This window comes from Dermacentor andersoni, chromosome 4 (genome assembly GCF_023375885.2).
Source record: "Dermacentor andersoni chromosome 4, qqDerAnde1_hic_scaffold, whole genome shotgun sequence".
In the NCBI taxonomy this organism is placed as follows: Eukaryota; Metazoa; Arthropoda; class Arachnida; order Ixodida; family Ixodidae; genus Dermacentor; species Dermacentor andersoni.
This window is the reverse complement of record NC_092817.1, coordinates 59,057,832-59,076,618: the sequence shown is the minus strand read 5'-3', so window position 1 is coordinate 59,076,618 and position 18,787 is coordinate 59,057,832. Positions and strand designations below refer to the sequence as shown.

The following is an 18,787-nucleotide window of genomic DNA, read 5'->3' as shown; positions in this document are numbered from 1 at the left end:
GTGAAACGCTTTTTCTTCCGTCGACTGGGATGAAACATTGGGAGGAAGGACATCTTAGCTAGCTTGCTAGCAATAAAGGCTTTTTGGTTGCCGCAATTTCCAGAACTGGACTAGCAATGCTAAAGAAGGAAAGCTACTTTCTTTATATTTCAAACTAAGAAATTTTTTGGCTGACCTAAACGGATCGTTTTATGCCTTCTCACAGCGACACTTCGATAGAGGAATTTATGTTGAGGGGATAGGACTTCCAGTTACAGTGGTTGCAACGACGCCTACAAGTACAGATATGCAAGTCACCACGATACCAGACGCTCCGAAGCTTCTTCTGGTAATGGCTCAACAAATAACGTGAGTGACTTCTCAACTTTAGCAGTATGCTTCAGCGCGTAAAGTAGCGCGTGTCGTGTCCAGAAATAAGTGTACATGCAAACACACGTGATCTTCTCCGTCAGCTTCACGTGATGTACAGGCGCATGGCTACTCCCAGCGGATGTCGCACACGTGACTGAACCAGCTCGCCTCTACTCAACTTCACCTAGCCACTGCGGTAATCTCGCTATGCCTCGTGTAACTGGATTTTGACTATTAACATCGGTCAAGGTAGGTATATATGTTGGAATCCTGTTTCAGTTGCGTACTGTGCTCTCTGACAATACCCGAATTGTACATGCGACCATGAGAGCAACGGTATGAATTTCAAAGCGGATTTCACCTTCCGATGCAGATAATATTTTTACGATCAGATAGGTTCATTTTTACGGCAGACAATCTCTATTCGATATTAATTATTCACTATCGCATAATAAATGGTCTTGCTTCGCTTTCATGATTATTTATGTAATGCATTATGTTGGGCGACGAGTGGTGGTGCTCCTTTGCTTCATTTATTGTTGGCTTCATAAGATTTCTATTAGAAATCGAATACCTCGGTTTCCCTTATATTTCTCGCTCATGACCGAAAAAACCGGCTCACACGCATAGCTATATGGAGCTTGTGCTCCGACAACATCTTACAGCGCGAGATACAATGCAGGTTTAACAATGCAGGTCTAATAATTGTATCTATACTCACGGAAAACTTTCTGTGGCTATGAAGGGAAAGCTACGGGTGCGTGACTGCTGCTCATGTGCTACCACGCCAAGTAGTCCGGCAGCGTTTCACGGTGTTTTTAGTTGCTCGGAACAGATGGTGAATCGACGCAGCTTCCACGTTTGACGGTTTCGCGTTTCCCCAGACGCGGAAAGGAAAAGCTGCAAAATAAGTAAACCTTTACACCCAGTGGTGAGTTCTGTTGCTAATAAGTTTTTTTTTCTGTTTCCCGTTCCCCAACCTAAACTAGCGTGGATTAAAACGCGGAAGTCTTTTCAGACCCGCTATCACTTCTGCGCGCTTTGTGCCCGCAGCTTTCCCTTCATAGCCACAGAAAGTTGTCCACGAGTATAGCACCGGTTTTCTTCTTATCTTTTGTTTCGTTGAACAGCTTAGCTAAAGTTAGCTGGGAGACACAGAACTTTTGATTATTGGTGTACAAGCTAGCGCGTCTTGAAGCGAGTTCAAAACGTTGCTTTAACGACACTTACTGCGACAATTTGTGACAGAGTATGGCATATTGTTTTGCAGCATATTGTCTAGAATGCTTCTTCAAGCGAAACGAAAGAGCGAAAACGAGGTCTATTGGTAAATTTGATCCGTCGTGGATGTCTCCGAAGTGTCTTTATTGCCACGGTAATTGCCGTGGGCACTTTATATCTTTCCTAAATGAACAGAATTGCTAAATTTTTAATTAGAAAAGCAGCAAAAACAGACATCACAGTTGTGTTTTGCACTACGGATGAGAATTTAAAGCAAAAAAAAAAAAAAATGTGCCGTCTTACATTTTTTTATGTAGTTTCTTCGACGAAGTGGTTTTCCCAGAAGTTAGGTTCACTACAAAAAGGTGATGTCCACAGCCATGCCTAACATGTTGCATTTTTTTCGTTACAAATGTTCCGTCGAGTAGACTTTACAAAAGACTTTCGACAACCACTGTTTTTTCTTGCAGGTTATCGTAGATATAATGTAGCGTTGTTTTATTGTAGTATTGTAGTATTGTGTAATTATTTATAATTATTATTATTTGGTAATCACAGGATAAGTTATGTTTTCATTTTAAAGGACCTTTAGGACACTCCGTAATTTATCTTCTTTTTTTCTTAAAGCAACAAAATTGGCTGAAATTGGTTTAGCCGATTGCTTAATGCGAACACTGTGCCCTTTCATGTGCGATCGAACTAGAAAATTGGGTCCTAAAATGAACTTTCAAGAATAGTGGGGTTTAACGTATCGAAACTGCGCAGAGTGGCACGCCGTAGACTAAGGCTGAGAAATAATTTTGATCACCTCGGGCTCTTTAACGTGTATATATACACCTAACGCTCTCTTTATCTCTCGGGCGACTCGCTTTCTGCCTGACCTCCTGGCTTCGTTCACGGTCAGAAATCCGCAGAAATCGCGAGTGCTTTCTGTGATCAGCAGTCATTAGGCGGCTTGCTGAAGCATCTCGCATTTTAAACGCAAGTGATGCACCTCATTTTATACCATTACCCGAGCGGTGTGGTGGCGGTCTTTATTTGACGAAACAGTGAAAAACATACTGATTCGTTCCCCCGGTGAAAGTTCGAACAAAAGGCGTCCTCCGCGAAGGAGGGATGAACGCATCGCTGCACGTCTCAACAATGGCCGCAGCCACGACAGAAACATGGGCTACGTACGGAATTTGCATATTTTTTTATGACCGGCATTTCAAAGCGCGCGCCTCGAAACGTGTCCCCACTTTCGCGACATGCCCTCAGCTCACGCTCTCCGAGTACGGTGCTACAATATTTGTCGAATCCACACGCCCTTGTGTTCTTTTGTTCCCTTAAATGTTCTTTTTTCTGCTGTATCGTGCAACCATTCTTATCATATCTTTTACTATGTTTGTTTTCAGACACGTTCCCTGCAGATGCTGAAGAAGTGCCTATTTCTGCGTGGCCTATAGCTCCCAGCGCCGGTATGATGGCGTTTCATGATATCAAGGAAACGGCAAAGTTGGATCTTCTAGAGAGGGTGCGAGAACTGCCCCCGTAGGGCACGCTTCGCTGCTACGTTGTTTCGCTTTTTATTTCTTTTGCGACCACGCTAGGCTCTCTTTTACGACCACGCCGTGTGAAATGTTTCTCGGCACACAAAGCCGTCCACACGGCAGGGGAACATGGCGGCCTTAATATCGTCGTCCTGCAGTGCCGCATCTCGGCTACAGCGGGCTAGTGAGATAAGCGTCACCTTTTTTTTCTTGTGCCATTTTTTTTCCTTTTTGCTTTTTTCTGCTCGATTCGCTTATGTGAAATACGTACAAGAAGCTATTTTTAGGCGCGTATCTCGAATTTCTGAGGTGCACTGCACGAAGGACGTTGTTTTATTGGTACTTATTGTTTTGTTCTTACCTCGTCTGCATGCGTCCCTTCCTACAACAGTTCTATATGACCATGGACTGTGTTATGTGCTTGCCAAACGTTTACGTTAGTTGCAGAGCCACTTGGACAAGCCAACCTTTGCGTAAAAACCATGCTTCAATCTCGTTTCTCCGCAGAGTGCTTGTGAACATGCACTAAGTTCCCGCTTTAATGTGCAAGCCTTTAGTGAACTTCCTTTCAAACAAATTAGCAAGCCACTTTCTTCGTAAAAGCCGTTCGTGACTGGTTTGCTGCCTTCGATGACATAATCGATCTAGCGATTGAATGGCGCCAGCTCTTACGAGTAGTTCTAGCATTCAAGATGTTTTCAGTGGGCAATAGTTTCGAGTTTAAAATTGGGTTTGTTCTGGAGGTCCGTCCTTCACGCCGCCATCGTCACGTGGTCGTCGTAGTCGTCCGGCTCATCTCCTTCCCCTCAGTTCCCACTCTCGCCACATGGCAATAAAACGTAGGAGTTCGATCACGTCGAGGATCAAACTCATGCTCATGCGGCAAGGTGCAGTTGCGAATTGGACGCGCAAACCACGGAGCTCTCGCGCAATACTCGCGCACGAGGATTAGGGCACCGTTTTGTGTGCCTAGCAGACTCCGCGATTGGAGGCACCTGCACACGTATTATGGAGGCCACCAATAGCAGCACCGTAGCGGACGAAGGCGAGCTTGTAGGAATCGCAAGAAAAGTTGCTCTTGAGAAGATGGCGGCGTCTGTTGGCAAAAGCCTGCTATTGGTGTAGTAAATGAGTCCATAACCTGGAGTAATCGCTTGAGTCTGGCATTTCTCTCTTCCTCTGTGTTTGGAAAGAGGCGCTTGCTATTTGTTTATCTGGCTGAGATTCAGTTTCAACAAAAAGTCGCAGTTTCGGCCGAAAGGCGAAGCGTCGATTGCAACAGCAAATTATTACACAGCTATACGAAGTAAGGATATAAATTTTATCGGCCGTGTAAACTTGGAAGCATTCGCTTACTAACTGAATTAACAAGCATGGTGTCAGCGCGCACAAGTAAACATGAACATCAAACTCGATGAGCGCGGACACTCGCTGCAAAACGCTGGACGATGGCGTGAGCAAGCACGGCAGCAGCAGCGAGCGAAGTGACCTTCGTGTGGTCTATCGCTTCAACGCAGGAGCGGGAAGAATACAGCGCGCACAAATGTATGAGCCGTCTGCAGATCCCTTTCAAGATACGGCACGGGCGACCGCGCGCGGCCTTGCAAAGTGCACATTTGTTGGCGGAGTCAAAGGCGCCCCCCTCCCTCCTGCGCTGCCACTCCGCGTTCTTCCCTATAAAATGCATAATACTCACATAGTACTCACATAATACTTCTACATGGAGGCTGTGAGGTATATGTGAATAAATACCGCGTGCGAGATTGAGCCGCGATCACCAGTTCCCCTTTCGCCCGGTCGCGAAATGCGCAGTTGCGCCTGCGAACGTTAAAAAAAACTTGGATTATGGGCTTTTGCGTGCCAAAACCACTTTCTGATTATGAGGCACGCCATAGTGGAGGACTCTGGAAATTTCGACCACCTGGGGTTCTTTAACGTGCACCTAAATTTAGGTACACGGGTGTTTTCGCATTTCGCCCCCATTTCGATCCCGCGACCTCGAGCTTAGCAGCCCAACACCATAGCCTCTAAGCGACCGCTACGGGTTGCGTTCTGGTGTGTGTGCACAGCGTTGTGTGACAAAAGATGAGAGAGAGAGAGAGAAAGAAAGGGAGGAAGTGTTTCTGATGATCGGTGCCTAACAAAAGGCATTGCACTCAACTGCAGCTGTAATAGGTGATAAGGGACGAAATAATTAAATGATGAGAAAACACGCAGGTACGCTAAATGCATTGCACAGGTTACTTATCGAATCGCACTGTGGCTTTTATTTCGCAAGGATGATCTGTCATCACTGGGTCGATCACCTTAACATGATAAGAGGAAACCGGCCAGCGGACGGCACCGGGCACGGTACAAGCGGCACTGAACTCGTCTTTCTTAACCATTCGACGCGTCTTTATCGATGACAACAGAAGAGTGAATACGTGAGACAAACCACGGGTTTCGACCAAAAGCGTTTCGTGGTCGTTTGAGTTTGTTGATGCAACCAACGTCAGACATTCTGACAGCCAGACATGCCAATAAAAGCTCATTCCTTATATATGTAATATGCGAGAAACTGTTCTTCTGAAGTGTGCTACTTTCGCAGTTGTCAGGCCGCTGGGTCAATTTTTTTGTTCCTCGGAGAGAAAATCCTACAGGCACGATGCAATTATCGGGTGCATGCGTCTGCGCGCTACTGTGCCCCATGCTCTAAGCTCACTGTTTTCTCTTTCTTATTCGTTTCTTTCGTTCTCTTGCCTTCGTGCTTTACGTGTTATTTTTTTTTGTGTGTTTCTATCCTTTTCTTATATATATATATATATATATATATATATATATATATATATATATATTTTTTACTCCACCTAGCGTCATATCGCGATGCTGCAAGTTCGGCAACGCCCACTCACTTTTCCCGCTCTTTAGCGTCGCATCAGCGAACAGACGAGCGAGCGAGCGTTTGTTGCGACGGCGCAGCAGCGCACGCTACCGGATAAGACGACCCGAATCGGAAGCGCGCTCGTTTCGCTCGAAGGGCTTACAATAGCAACCGTAGCATTGAAACGCAAATAACTGCGTGACGACGACGGCGCTCGATCCTACAGCATTGCTTAAGACTGAGCGCATTTCCAGCGTGGTGGCTTCCCTGCGAAAAGAAGCTTTTCTTTGCGGCGAGCAAGCCTGTGCACCAGGACACGGAAGGAGTGCGGAGGCGGTCTGTCGAGGCAGTTGTTGCTTTACGTAAGACTCAAGCATTTCATATATCTCAATATATCCACCGCATAGTCGAAGGCTTTGCTGCTTTTTTGTAGTCACCAGCCGATTGATTGATTGATTGATTGATTGATTGATTGATTGATTGATTGATTGATTGATTGATTGATTGATTGATTGATTGATTGATTGATTGATTGATTGATTGTAGTGCTATAATCTTACGGCTGATTTTTCACTTTGCAATCTGTATAATCGCATTTTCGTATTGTATATTTCTTGCTTTTTTTTGCTCTTTGCTTAATGCTTCAGGTAGCACTTGTTTGGAACATAGCGCTGTGTCGTCATGTATGAGAAACAAAGCCAGTCTTTTCTTTCAGCAGGAAATTATGGAACGTTGCTGCAAACAGTATAAATACTACTTTCATTGTTAAATATTCTCTTCTTAATCTTGACTTCAAAGGCTTTCAAACTTAGTTTGCAGTTTCAAGGTCAACACTGCGGCTACATTTCTTACGAGCTCCCCACCTAGCATTTGTAACCAAACTAACATTGCAGCTGGCAGACATTATAACAAGCTGAGCAACCGAAAAGCTCATCACGCGCGTCGTTTCTTCACTGACCTAACTTCATTCTGAAATCAAGCAGTCATGTATTTCTACGTTAGAATGTCTTTGATCTTCGCGGCCCCAAACGTTGGCGGGATGTAGTTAAAAAACCAACTGTGCCCTTGAGGTCGTCCTCTTTGTGTTGGGTACGGGAGGGTGATTCTAGAACCGGACACGCCCTTGAGTACAGTGCGATCGCTTATATTCGTCGCCGAATGTTTTCGTACTTGCATAGTGCGAGTCCCTTTGAAGCAGTAGCGAACAACTGTGGAATCTGGTGCAGTAAACGCGAAGAACAGCGAACCACGTAAGCATCGCTGTGCTGTCAGAAAATCAGAAAGAAAAGACAAATAGAAAGCAAACAAAAGAAATACCACCTTGCGCCGTAAAGGAATGACGATGGATGTGATTGCAGTTTCTGCAAGCATAGCTCTAACACAGATTTGCCGCCTTTGCTCGCGGTGCGGCAGTAGTGCGTTTCCTAGCAGCTCGGCGACTTGATTTTGCAATTGCAATATTCTTATCAGTTAAAGCAATTAAAAAAATGTGAATTAGGTGTTTAGTTATTGAATGAGTAATCGGTAATTACCGCATAACTTCATCCCGGCGCCCGCATAGCCGAATAATGGTCAGCAAAAAGAAGCTATTACCTCTTTCTCTGCTGCAGCATTCTGGAGAATAACAATGTAACTGCAGAACGCCCGGTATAAAGCAGCCTCTTTCCTTTACACCTGAAGCTTTCCGTTTAGGGCATGCAATAGGAAAGACGAAGTAGTGAGAACGCCGAACGCTAAATTCCCACCAGGTGTTCTGTGGACTTCGTCCGGCAGCTTATGCCTCGAAGGTTTTGACGTTTGCCAGGGAGTTGTTCTGGAGGCCACGTGAGAGTCCATAAAGTATTGAGAAATCAGGTTCGTCTAACAGCTGTTTGCAGTGACATTGCAACAACAGCATAGGTAGGCGAACTCACTCATGGGTTTAATCATTCAACTCACACCGACCGGTGAGTTCTCAGTCTGAGTGAATCCGGCTGAGTCTGCTTTGGTGAGTTCGAGTTCGAGTAAGCGTAATGAGTCGAATTTCTGGCGAGTCTGAGTCTCAATGAATCTAGCTAAATCTGTTGTAGGTGAGTTCGAGGTTAGGTCTAATTTTGGTGAGTCTGAACCCAAGTAACCCCGTTGAGCCCGATTTCATGAGCCTATGTCCATGTGAGTCCTAAGATACAACTCGTTCTCTGTCACCTCCCACCCCTGCAAGTCCTGCAGGGCTTTAATCCTGTCAAATAAAGTAAATATATATATTGTGAATGAGTTCAGTCAGTTCTTTATATTTAGCGTGCACTGGGAGAAGGGGAGGGGGAGGGGGAGGGGAGGGGCGAGCTTCTGAGCAACAGTAACAACCATCGTCAGCCACGGCGAGAGTTATGGAATATTTCAAGGTAAATGTTCACACATGCTACCAAGGATATCGGTGACTGACTCATTGCTTGAGGCAGTAGGTACAGTACTGCAATATTATGAAGCTATTCATTGTTTAACTATAATGTTAACATCCGCATAATAAGATAATTTATCCGGCCGTAATAATATTTCTTAATCAGCGAAGTAATAACCGACCACGACCTTCCACGTTTTCTTGGATCACCTTCGTCCTGGTGAGGTCACTGCGCACACACATCCCCAACCGACACATATTTAGGGCCTCTAAAAGCATTGTTGTTGTAAGTGGAATAGTGAAAGAAAATCCAAACGACAAGATATAAATTATTTAGCGCGAATGTAAGAGATATGCTGGGAGCCAATTCTTTTCCTGTGTGATTGTCATGCCCATTAGCAAGTTCAAGGCAAAAGAAGAAAAGAATTTTCTTAGTGATTTCAAGTTACCCCTTGCCCTGCACGTCAGGCGGCTCCAGCTAATTCCTGAAGTTTTCCTAATCATATCGAGTTAAATTAAAGTGTTTTACGTGCCAAAACCACTTTCTGATTATGAGGCACGCCGTAGTGGAGGACTCCGGAAATTTCGACCACCTGGGGTTCTTTAACGTGCACCTAAATCTAAGTACACGGGTGTTTTCGCATTTCGCCGCCCATCGAAATGCGGCCGCCGTGGCCGGGATTCGATCCCGCGACCTCGTGCTCAGCAGCCCCAACACCATTGCCACTTAGCAACCACGGCGGGTAATCATGTCGAATATGTTCCAGTACATTGGAGCAATTCGAAAGGCAGTCAGAACCCCAAAGGCCAGAAACTTATCTCTCCTTCGTGTGTGACATTGTTTGTTATTTACAATACACGCACTGAATGTCCGCGCGTGAATTAAGCGCTCTTTCCTGAAAGGGGTGCATCCTTTGTTCCCCCCATTTAGCCGCCATTCTCCTGTACCGCGGACCATTGTCTTGCATGCTGCGCGTGCGTCACTGTAAGCTTCTCGAGAACAACCTTCGTTTCACTACATTCGAGCTGGCGTTTCTATGGCACAATGCGAAATCTAAGAAAACAGCTAGATTTGTAGAATAATAACCAAGCTTTTTGCCCCGTTCCTCATTGGAAACTTTAAAAGAAAACCTTGCTTTCGCAGACAAAGTCAGCGACTGGTTCTCGTAGAACTCGAGAAATCATCACACAAAGCATCATAATTGTGACTGTCACGCATTCTGTCGCCAAGCCGCGACGCCCGTTTAAGCAGCAATAGTCATTGTTTGCGCATAAAAGGTAAGATAGGAGGCATGTATGAGTAAAACAGAGTAATATCCATTAAAACTTCCTGAATCACCATTGTTTGTCTCGCATATCTTTGCTTGCCACTAAAAAATAAACGGCAACAAGAGGTCGATCGCGCTTACAGCTTGTTCTGTAGATGCTATGTTGAAGGACATACGTTTCTCGTCTTTTTCTTTTTCCTGGCCCGTTCCACATTGTCGCAGAGGCACTTGCTGTGCAGAGGAAGAAAAAGTATGGGGTTGCGGTAACTGGTAACGTGAACGGCAAAAATAAAAACAAATAAATAAAAATAGAAGTCGAAAGCACCGCAGAATAAGAATGGCCTTGCACCGACGCGGAGCCGTCGAGGAGATGAAGGTAACGAAAGTGCGCTTTGGCTTCGCTTCCGGAATGGATTCGGATCCATACGGTAGACCCACGGCCACCGAAGACAATGCGTGGCAGGCACGGGGGCATTAGCGACAGCTGCCTGCCCGATTATCTCACCCCGGGCGCGGGGGCTCGTTTTGACCTGACCGGGGACGCATGCAGCAGCGACCGGAAAACGGCGAAAATATAGTGCAGCCCATTTCCACCGCTTCCCTGTTTGGCACCTTTGCTCACTCTTACTGACCATACGTGCTTCGTTCGTTTATTCTTCTCTACCTTCTCCATTTCTTGTGCATTGGTGGGTTTTGTGTTCTACTGCTATTTTTTAAGGGTCCGCAGGAGGAGGAAGGGTGTGGTACGGGATAAGAAAACTAAACATTGACGTTACAGATGGAGGCAATTAAGAGCTATGCGGGTTAACGAGGTAGCAGAGGCAGTCGCGAGCAGTAAATCGGGGACATACGTATCTGAAAAGTAGGTGTGTTTAGGCAAGTTGGCCCACCATATTGCAAGTTAAACAGCTCGAGAAAAAAATCACAGGAGAGTCCAGCACACACAGGGCCAGCCTCGAGCTAGTTAGTTCAGCGTTGGTCCTTTGTGCAAGTGTATTTATTGACTCTTTTTTTTTTATCACAGCGAAGCTGTTTTTTCGGACCCTGTGCTATCGTTGTCGGACTTCACTAAAAAGGGGCCACGTGACCTAGCGGGGCACGAAAAGAAGAGCTCAACAGGGGGAAAGGGCTTCGCTGTTCGACCATCTTCACGGACTAGAAGAGGTGACGATTTTTTTTCTTTTCACACTGTTTAACTTGATAAATATCCCTCCTCCTTCACGCATGCACGCACGTGAACGCTCGTGCGAGTTAACCTGGGGCCGAATCCACACAAAGCTTTCTTTTTTTTTTCTGTGCGAGTTTTTGCCGTTGGCTGGTTGCCTTTACCAATATGTCCAGCATCAAGATTTGCTGGTATTTTTTCTTACGAACAATTCTAGCGTATGACATTTTTATGAATATGGACCCATGAAAGGCTGAGCGCAAAGAAGGCTTTCTTTGGCATTTTGGGAGCGCGAGTGCGTGCTATATTACAGCTCCTTCTCAAAGGTCGGCTCAAGTCGCGTCTATCCGCGCAGTAATGACGACAGGATCGTGGTGCTATCGCAATGTGAGGACAACGAACACTCATTACGTGAAGAACTGTGGATAGCGTCACACCGCCTTATGAGAAGCCAATGCTCCGGATTCTTTCACTCATTATTTCTTAATTCTTCTTTCGCTTAGCAAAGACAAAATAAGCGTATTATTCATAGACACTTCTCTCGAAGCACCAATATCATGGAGTTGTTGATATCGGAAATTAATGCAGCCTGTCCAGTGCTGTTTGCGAATAGGTTCACGTACCATATTTCTCAGTATCTGCTCAGTTGGTTATGACGCAGAGGCTGCTGCTGTCTGGACAGCTTCCCCCGCTCACGTCATACATTTCACACTACATTTTCTTTTCATCCAGTCTGTGTCTTTAAGCGAGCAGGAACATGCAACTTTCCAACTCAGCTCGAAAACGCATCCTATGGATTCGGGCGCCCGCTCGTAGAGAAGGATGCCGTTCTTCAGGGACGCCACTAATAAGTAACACGTCGCTTTGTGTGACTGACATTCCCCAGGAGAAATCATCTCGCTCCTTGGCTCCTTTCATCCAAAGTTATTTTGATGATATTACCTCACCTTTCTTTGGAAATACAATAGCTTAAAGTGGTATTTTCATTATTTTTATTCAGACTTTTCTTTGTATATGGAGGAAGAAATAGATGAAGTCTGCAAACTTTCATTTTCTAGAAGCACCCACATTTTCTGCATAACAATCGTAAGCCTAATCCAAACCTAGCTATATAATTTCTTCACATGCGGATGCTCTGTGAGGTATCCTTTTGTTTCACCACCGCCGAGTTTGGTTCATCAGTTTATTTGCACTCCTTTGTGTGCAAGTAGAATTGCGCGCGCCTAGTGCGGATGTGCACACTTTTTGTAATGTCGCTCTTTTTGCCTCTGACTGCTCTGCAACAGCGATTTTGTCGCTGCACTTTTGCTTTCCACCGCGTTTGGTAAATATTAAGTTATTGAAAGTTACGCAATGACCATGTAGATGCTGCCACTATGTGCCAGAGCGATCCGAAACGAAGCCCCGGAAATAATTAGATTCCCCCCCCCCCCCCCGAGCCTTCACTTACTTTTTGCTTATTGTTTGGTTAATTTCAATTAATTACGTTCTTGAACTTCACAATACCTCGGCTCATCTCTGGCGCTCAGACAGCACGAATCAATCATCTTGCATTTCCTCTCTGCCATCGTCGTTCAGCCATTTCGAACAACCCCAGCTGGAACCTAATCACCGTAACCTTACAAAGAAAGGCGGACCTTTCGAAAATGTCTAGGAAAATAGATTACCTTCCCGGCACAAAAATTCGCACTGCTAACTTGCCAGTGCTAAACAAACTTCGAGTGTTTCAGCAACGTGTCACCTCTGCTTGCTTCATTCTTGATATTTTTTCAAGTAAGACGTTTTAATAACTGTTATAACACACGCAGGCACTTTATAGAGTTCCCGAAAACGCGCTGGGTACGTTTCCTTTATCAGTATAAACTCGCTAACGCGCTGCGCATTTCCGCTAGGCTGCGCTTACTAATAACTCCCGGCGAGAGAGGTTTTTTAATTTTTTTTCACGGCAGTGTTCTGTAGTGCCGAGTTAACGAGGCGTGGCGATGGAACTATAAGAGGATTTTTACAGCACATGCAAGTAAATAAAGAAACGGGCCGTTGGCGAACTACGCGCGCCAACAACTATACAAGTTGTTGCACACCGCGCGTCTGAGCTTTCATGCTTTCGTAAAGCAAACTGTAGTAGCGAGATTTCCCAGCATTTAGCGAACGGCCAAGGCGGATCCCCATACATAATAAGTGTGCACAGGCGGGATCTTCCTGAGTGCCTGCTGCAAATTCGTGCTCGCTTCGGCAGACACTACTTTCAGTTAGGTATTAGAGTGTACATTTAGCTAACCTCTTTTTCGAGTTCCTCTTTGTTCGCGAAGGTGGCGTGTGTAGCACCTCGCGATGCGCTGAGTGGATTCTCTGGCTTAAAGGTTCGTCCGGAGCGGAGGTTGTCAGTTCTGTGTGGCCGCAACGAGGTTGCGAAATTTCGGACAGATGCGAAGGCGTATATGCCGCTGCGCGTAGTGCTTGTCCAGCTTGGGAGCCCAGCGTAGGTGTCGAGGCTTTAGCGCGCTCTAGGGTAAAGTTTCTGCGGCGCTCTCGCTCGCGTTCTCGTTAAGCAACTTTTCCGTGCATTTGTGCGAGCCGTGGCGAGCACTCTCTCTCACTCTAGTTACCGTACATTAAACTGTCCTATGAAGTCCGTTGGATATCGTGCGTGCCAATGTCGGCACTTTGTCGATAGCAGTGCAGAGGAGACCTTGCGTTTCCGAGACCGGCAAGTGTACCGTCATTGAATATGCTTGTTGCAGGTAGCCCTATCTTTGTTACACGTCTGCCGATCGATATAGTCATCAGGAAAGCTTCTTTTTTTCTATTAATATGAAATTGAAGGAAAGATTGGCTGCTTTATTGGCGCCGGCTATTCTTCGCTGGTAAAGGAAGACGATAAGCGCAAAAAAAACATTAAAAAAAACTAGGGGCCGTCAAACATCACGAACGTTTGCGAGTAAAGAAAGGCACATGAGGGAGTAAGAGGACACTAAGGGAAACACAGTTCAATAAACAAGGGAAAGGGCACAACAGAGTCTAAAGACTAACACATGTGTTTGTGTTGGACCATCACACAGTAGAAATAGAAGGACGGAGCGAGAAACAGGACAAATTGGCAGGGAAGTTACATTAGGCTAATTTAGATTGCAGCATTGCGTTGAATTAGTGGTTACCTTTTAACGACAATAGCTTGCACTTGAGAATCGCGACTTGGATTCGCGGACGTCTGCGTATTTGAGAGCTCCTTGACGCTAGTTGCTTCCAGGAAGCTCCTAGAAGCTGGAGGCTTCTTGGTAAGAAGTCGACTAATAGCCGCGCAGCTGTTTTCAGAAGGCTTATCGCATCATACCTTTCTGGTAGCAAACGTGAAATAGTGCTTGCATGTTTCATTCCCAACAACCTATATGTGGGCAGGAAATAAAATGCGTTGAAAGCTGGTGTGTCGGACTTGTACAAAGTAATGCCGGGTAATACTACGTTTGTTTTGTGCTGATAAAAAGAAACGTCACTGGTCGACTCGACGCACAAAGCTCAAAGGAAGACGGGCTCTTACCACAGTGCCTTGAGCACATTTCACGTGTCCTAAAGCAAATAATTGCACTAGCGCACCACCCAAAGTTAAGCAGCCCTCACACGGAAAAACGGCCCATTCTCGCAAGAGGTCAAACGCGCACCCTATACTGCAACTTTCTGCCCATTAATTAGTGCACATTATAATACGAACGTGATGGTTCGTGATCCGTTCATCTGATCTATTTACTGTGGAGCACAGCGAAGCGTGAAAACACATTTATCAGAAACGACAGCTCCAAACGTTGCGTGGCGAGGCCTGCCCAAGTGACAGGCTCGCAAACGACGCACACCACCATCACTTCGCTCGGAGAACGAAGCAAGGAGCGACGCCAATTAATCATAGTCACGTTTTGATTTCTACTTTTTGATTTCCGGTAATTAATCTCCGTCACGAAGGGTCGTCGCGTTGTCTATAAGACACTGCACCATGCGTGTCATGCATGCACTCAAATGATGCCACGTGGAAGCCGGAGCTAATCGAGAACGCGCGAGTGTTATGAGCGGACGCATTTCTGACTTCCATTTCGCACGGTGCGTGAGACGCTCATAAGACTTAGACAGTCTTGGCTTGTTTGTGCCCCGTTCTAGCGACTCTTGCTTGTGTATCCTTTTGGCGGCAATCAACGTGTGCATTCTGATCGTGCACGCTTTATTGCATAATTTCCCTATAGTCAATGTCATGCATAACATAGCAGAAAGCGAATACAAAGCTTTGTGGTTTTCTGCAGTGAACATGACATTGCTATTTCAACAATTGGACTTGTATTCGCGGTGCAAACTTAAAGCAATGGTGCAGATATGGCAAAGCATAGTTTTTCTTTCCCGTGTACTCCTGGCTCGATTCGATTTTGTTACTCCTGGAAAAGTCGCATAGAGCGAGATGCGCAACCGATGAAAAATCAAATGACTGAGAAGCACGTGCGACGTCGCACGCTACAACCTACTCTGCGATTCCAAAGTAACCTTATTTATTATTATTTTTCATAATTATGAGTCAAATAAAGCTTTCCTACTGTGTTGCATCGTTAGCTCCGTACTCTCCTCTGCAAGTATCCGCTGGAAGCTTAATGATTATCCACTAACCGAAGAATAGAATGTCATCTGCGTATATATTATATCTGGAAGATATTGGTCCACACCACTCTGTATTGTTATTACGAGAAATTATAACCATGCTTACTTGCCTCTAGACTCTAGTGAAGGGAAGGTAAGAGCGCCAAAATCCAATGACTACTAGATCTCAGAGTGGTACGTATCTATGGCATTTGGTACGGCTAGTAAACCACTATTCGCTCTTATGTTTCATGCTTATGAGAAGAGCCAGCATATTCCGGCTACGTACACCTGCACAGCACGTTACTGAACCGGAAGTTATAGGAAAATTTTTAACGTGCATTTTAATATCAGTATTATAAGGCCTGTAGTCACTCGAAAGCTGGTCCGCCATCAGTTACACTACCATGCAGTGGTTTGATTTTCCTATAGTACACATTCGAGTCGGCTTTCTGGCGTTGTGGCTGAATACACACTTGTCTCTGATGCTTCTTAGCTCTCATCCCGGTAAATAGAGACCACGTTCCTAGCTACCAGAAGCAACTTAGTGGTTTAACACTACCCGTCAATTCCCTGATAGCATTCCTTGAACCATTTTGATGTGCCAACAAGAATTAGGGAGCGAATAACGAAACGAACATGGCCAGAGGGAGAGCTATTCGCTCGGTGACCCTGAAGCGATAATGCGATGTTCAATACAAGTAGCGATTCCGTGAGAACGTGGAGGTCGCGCTTTCCTCTCTTTGTTCGCTCAACCATAGTCAGTCCCCCCCCCCCCCCCCCCTCCCCTTCTCATCAATTTATATCTGTATCGATTCACCGCCGCGATCATTTGTCACTGTCCTTTCCGGCGTGCGGTGAGTTTACTCCATGGGCCATATATAGCATATCGCACATGTGTCCAGCACGCGCACGTAGTGTTTGCTGCACTAAAAAAGAGAAACAGAAAGAGAAACAGAAAGAAAAGGGCGCGCAGACAGGGAGTGGTGCCTAGCCCTGTCAACGCTTCCTTTCCCTTTAAAGAAGTAGCTGTGTTTCTTGGTTTACAGTTATGTGGTGCTAATCGGCCGTAATGCAGATTACGGTACCTCTTTCAGTATGAAAAAAAAATTGCCCAGGTTCAATTTGTGCGAGAACCAGATCATGCGAAGCATTATTTTGGTTCTGCTGGTCACGAAAGACAGTCTTTGTGTGTTGCTTAAAGCCGACTGGACGACAGATTGTTCAAAGAAGAAAAACATACCAGGGTCATGAACTCGACCATAATGAGACAGAAAGCCACCAGAGTACTGCTACACTTAAAAGAAGACTTGGATATACGAGCAACTCTGAACGCACAGTGGACGCTGTTGTATCTGCGCGCGTATCACTCCCCATTCTTTTCTTTTTCCTTTTCTTCCAGGCTTGTGGTGCGAAATTCATTTTCCTTTCTCTGTTAAAGATTTGTCTAGAAACTCGCCGGTGCATTTAATCTAGGAACGATCACTCCGGTCCAACGTAGTGGCGGCAGTGCTAACATCCGTTCAACGCCACCACTTTCTGACAGAATCTACGCTTGGCTGGCTCTGTGATATACGGGTATGACAGTGCGCGCACGAATTCGACATATCGTAAAAGCATAGGCAACTAAATAGTCACATGTAGGTCTACCGATGACGCGGCATGGAAAGTTGAGGAGGATTGGATGTGGTCTATCCTAAAACAACAGACGCTTTGTGTATACAGGCAATCATAGATGTGAATTCTTGCATATATGGAGAAAGCATGAACGCTGGCATATATAACATACCTTCGATCCCCCATACTATAAAAAAGAAAAACTGATCTATTCTTTCTTTCTTCTTTTCCTGTTTTCGTTCTTTTTTTCTGCCTGCCTAATTCTTTCCTTTCTCTTTCTCCCTATCAGAGGCAAAGGCGTTCCTTGAGTCAGCGTTCGCTGAGAGACGTTCCTTGAGTCCGTTCCTTGAACGCACCCTCGCTCCACCGCAACTTCCGTGCGGAAGCCTGAATTCCTGACTGCTTAAAGGCCGAACTTTCTTCCGCCTTTTGTTTTGTATAACAGGGAAAAAATTACACGGAAGAAACAGGCGCCGACTTCAAACTTGTCCTATTTGTCACTTCTGTCTAGTTGCGCGCTGTTCCACACAAACCGACAAATCCAAACCAACAAGCCGAAGCCATTACTTCACTCCGTTCTGCCACCGCCTCGAAGTCCACTCGCGTCGCGCGAAATGGGCACAATACGGAAGGCCGGCGCAGCGACAAGAATTGGAAGTCACTCGACGCGGAAGGCTCGGAGAATTGAATTTCCTCCTCCCCCGCTGTTCGCTGTTCGGCACGGCGTCTGCAATCTATTACGTCCAATTTACGAGAATCTCTTCGTATACGTACCATTCTTTCTGGTCTGCTGCTTCTTTCCTTGAGACTTTTGCCTCTGTTGTGCTTTTGTGAGGCGCGCTCTTTTTCACTTAGCCCACCTCTGGCTTTGATCGTCTCCATGCGTTTTCATTTACGGGCTGTATAAACTAACGCATAGAAAAACGGCCGGCGGTCCTCTTGAGCAGCACGCCGGGGAAGAGGTCAGGGAAAGGTGACTGGTGCAGAAGCGTCACAGCAGCGAAAATCAACTATTGGTTTGCAGGGGCCATGTTCAGTGGGTCACTCTATCGGTAACGGCAAACTACTACTCTTAGAAGTTCAACACTTCTCCTACTTCTTCATTTTTTGTTTGTGATAAATCTGACTCACAAATATTCTCTGAGGAGCATCATTAGTAAATCTAAACCCACAGGATGCTACTTCTGGCCCGTTCACGTAGCACCGTTCGCGACATGAGCAATCAGGGTCCGTATTCACAAAGGGCTCTTCCGCCAGGAATGTGTGTAAGGGCTAATTCCAAATAATCTCCACAGTCACGTGTACCCACATAGGTTCCACAGTCACGTGTACCCAAAGCGGAGGGTTTGATGAAGATGCAGTTTAATAATGTGCATGCTGCCTGTCACTATCTGCACGTGCCCGGCGCCTGGACAACGACATTTGCACAAAGCCTTCACATAAGAGCACGCTTGTTGACAAATCTAAGAAAGTTACTTCCTTGCTCGCAAAAAAAGAAAGAAGAAAAAGAAACGGGGTTCCACTTCTGGAGTCAGTTTAGTTTCGAAGGAGTGCCGTTATTCAGATATCTTCGCGCCTTAATGCAAGTTCAACATTTTCTAGTACTCCAACAGCGCATCAAGTTTGTTTACAGGCTTTTGCTCGCTGTTGTGCTTCAGTCTACTTAGAACTTTGGGGTGGTTGAGGCGGTGGGGCATTTCGCGTTCGCCCGTCGTGCGTCGTCGCGATGCTGTGAAGTGCGACCTTGATCGCGCGACTCCCGCAGTTTATGCCGTTGCGCAAATT

General features: G+C 45.7%; 1 protein-coding gene across 2 annotated transcripts in view; it reads left to right on the top strand.

The window, feature by feature from the left end:
- Positions 1 to 5,931: 5,931 nt before the first annotated feature.
- The window catches only part of LOC129386208 (uncharacterized), a 44,872-nt gene continuing 32,016 nt past the window's right edge, over positions 5,932 to 18,787 (top strand). The window contains exon 1 of one of the 2 annotated variants that reach the window (XR_008613661.1): positions 5,932 to 6,329. The gene's annotated coding sequence lies outside the window, so the exon portion shown is untranslated. Of the gene's footprint in view, positions 6,330 to 10,545; positions 10,777 to 18,787 lie in introns of those variants that run through there. The other variant, XR_008613662.2, reaches the window with a different exon arrangement.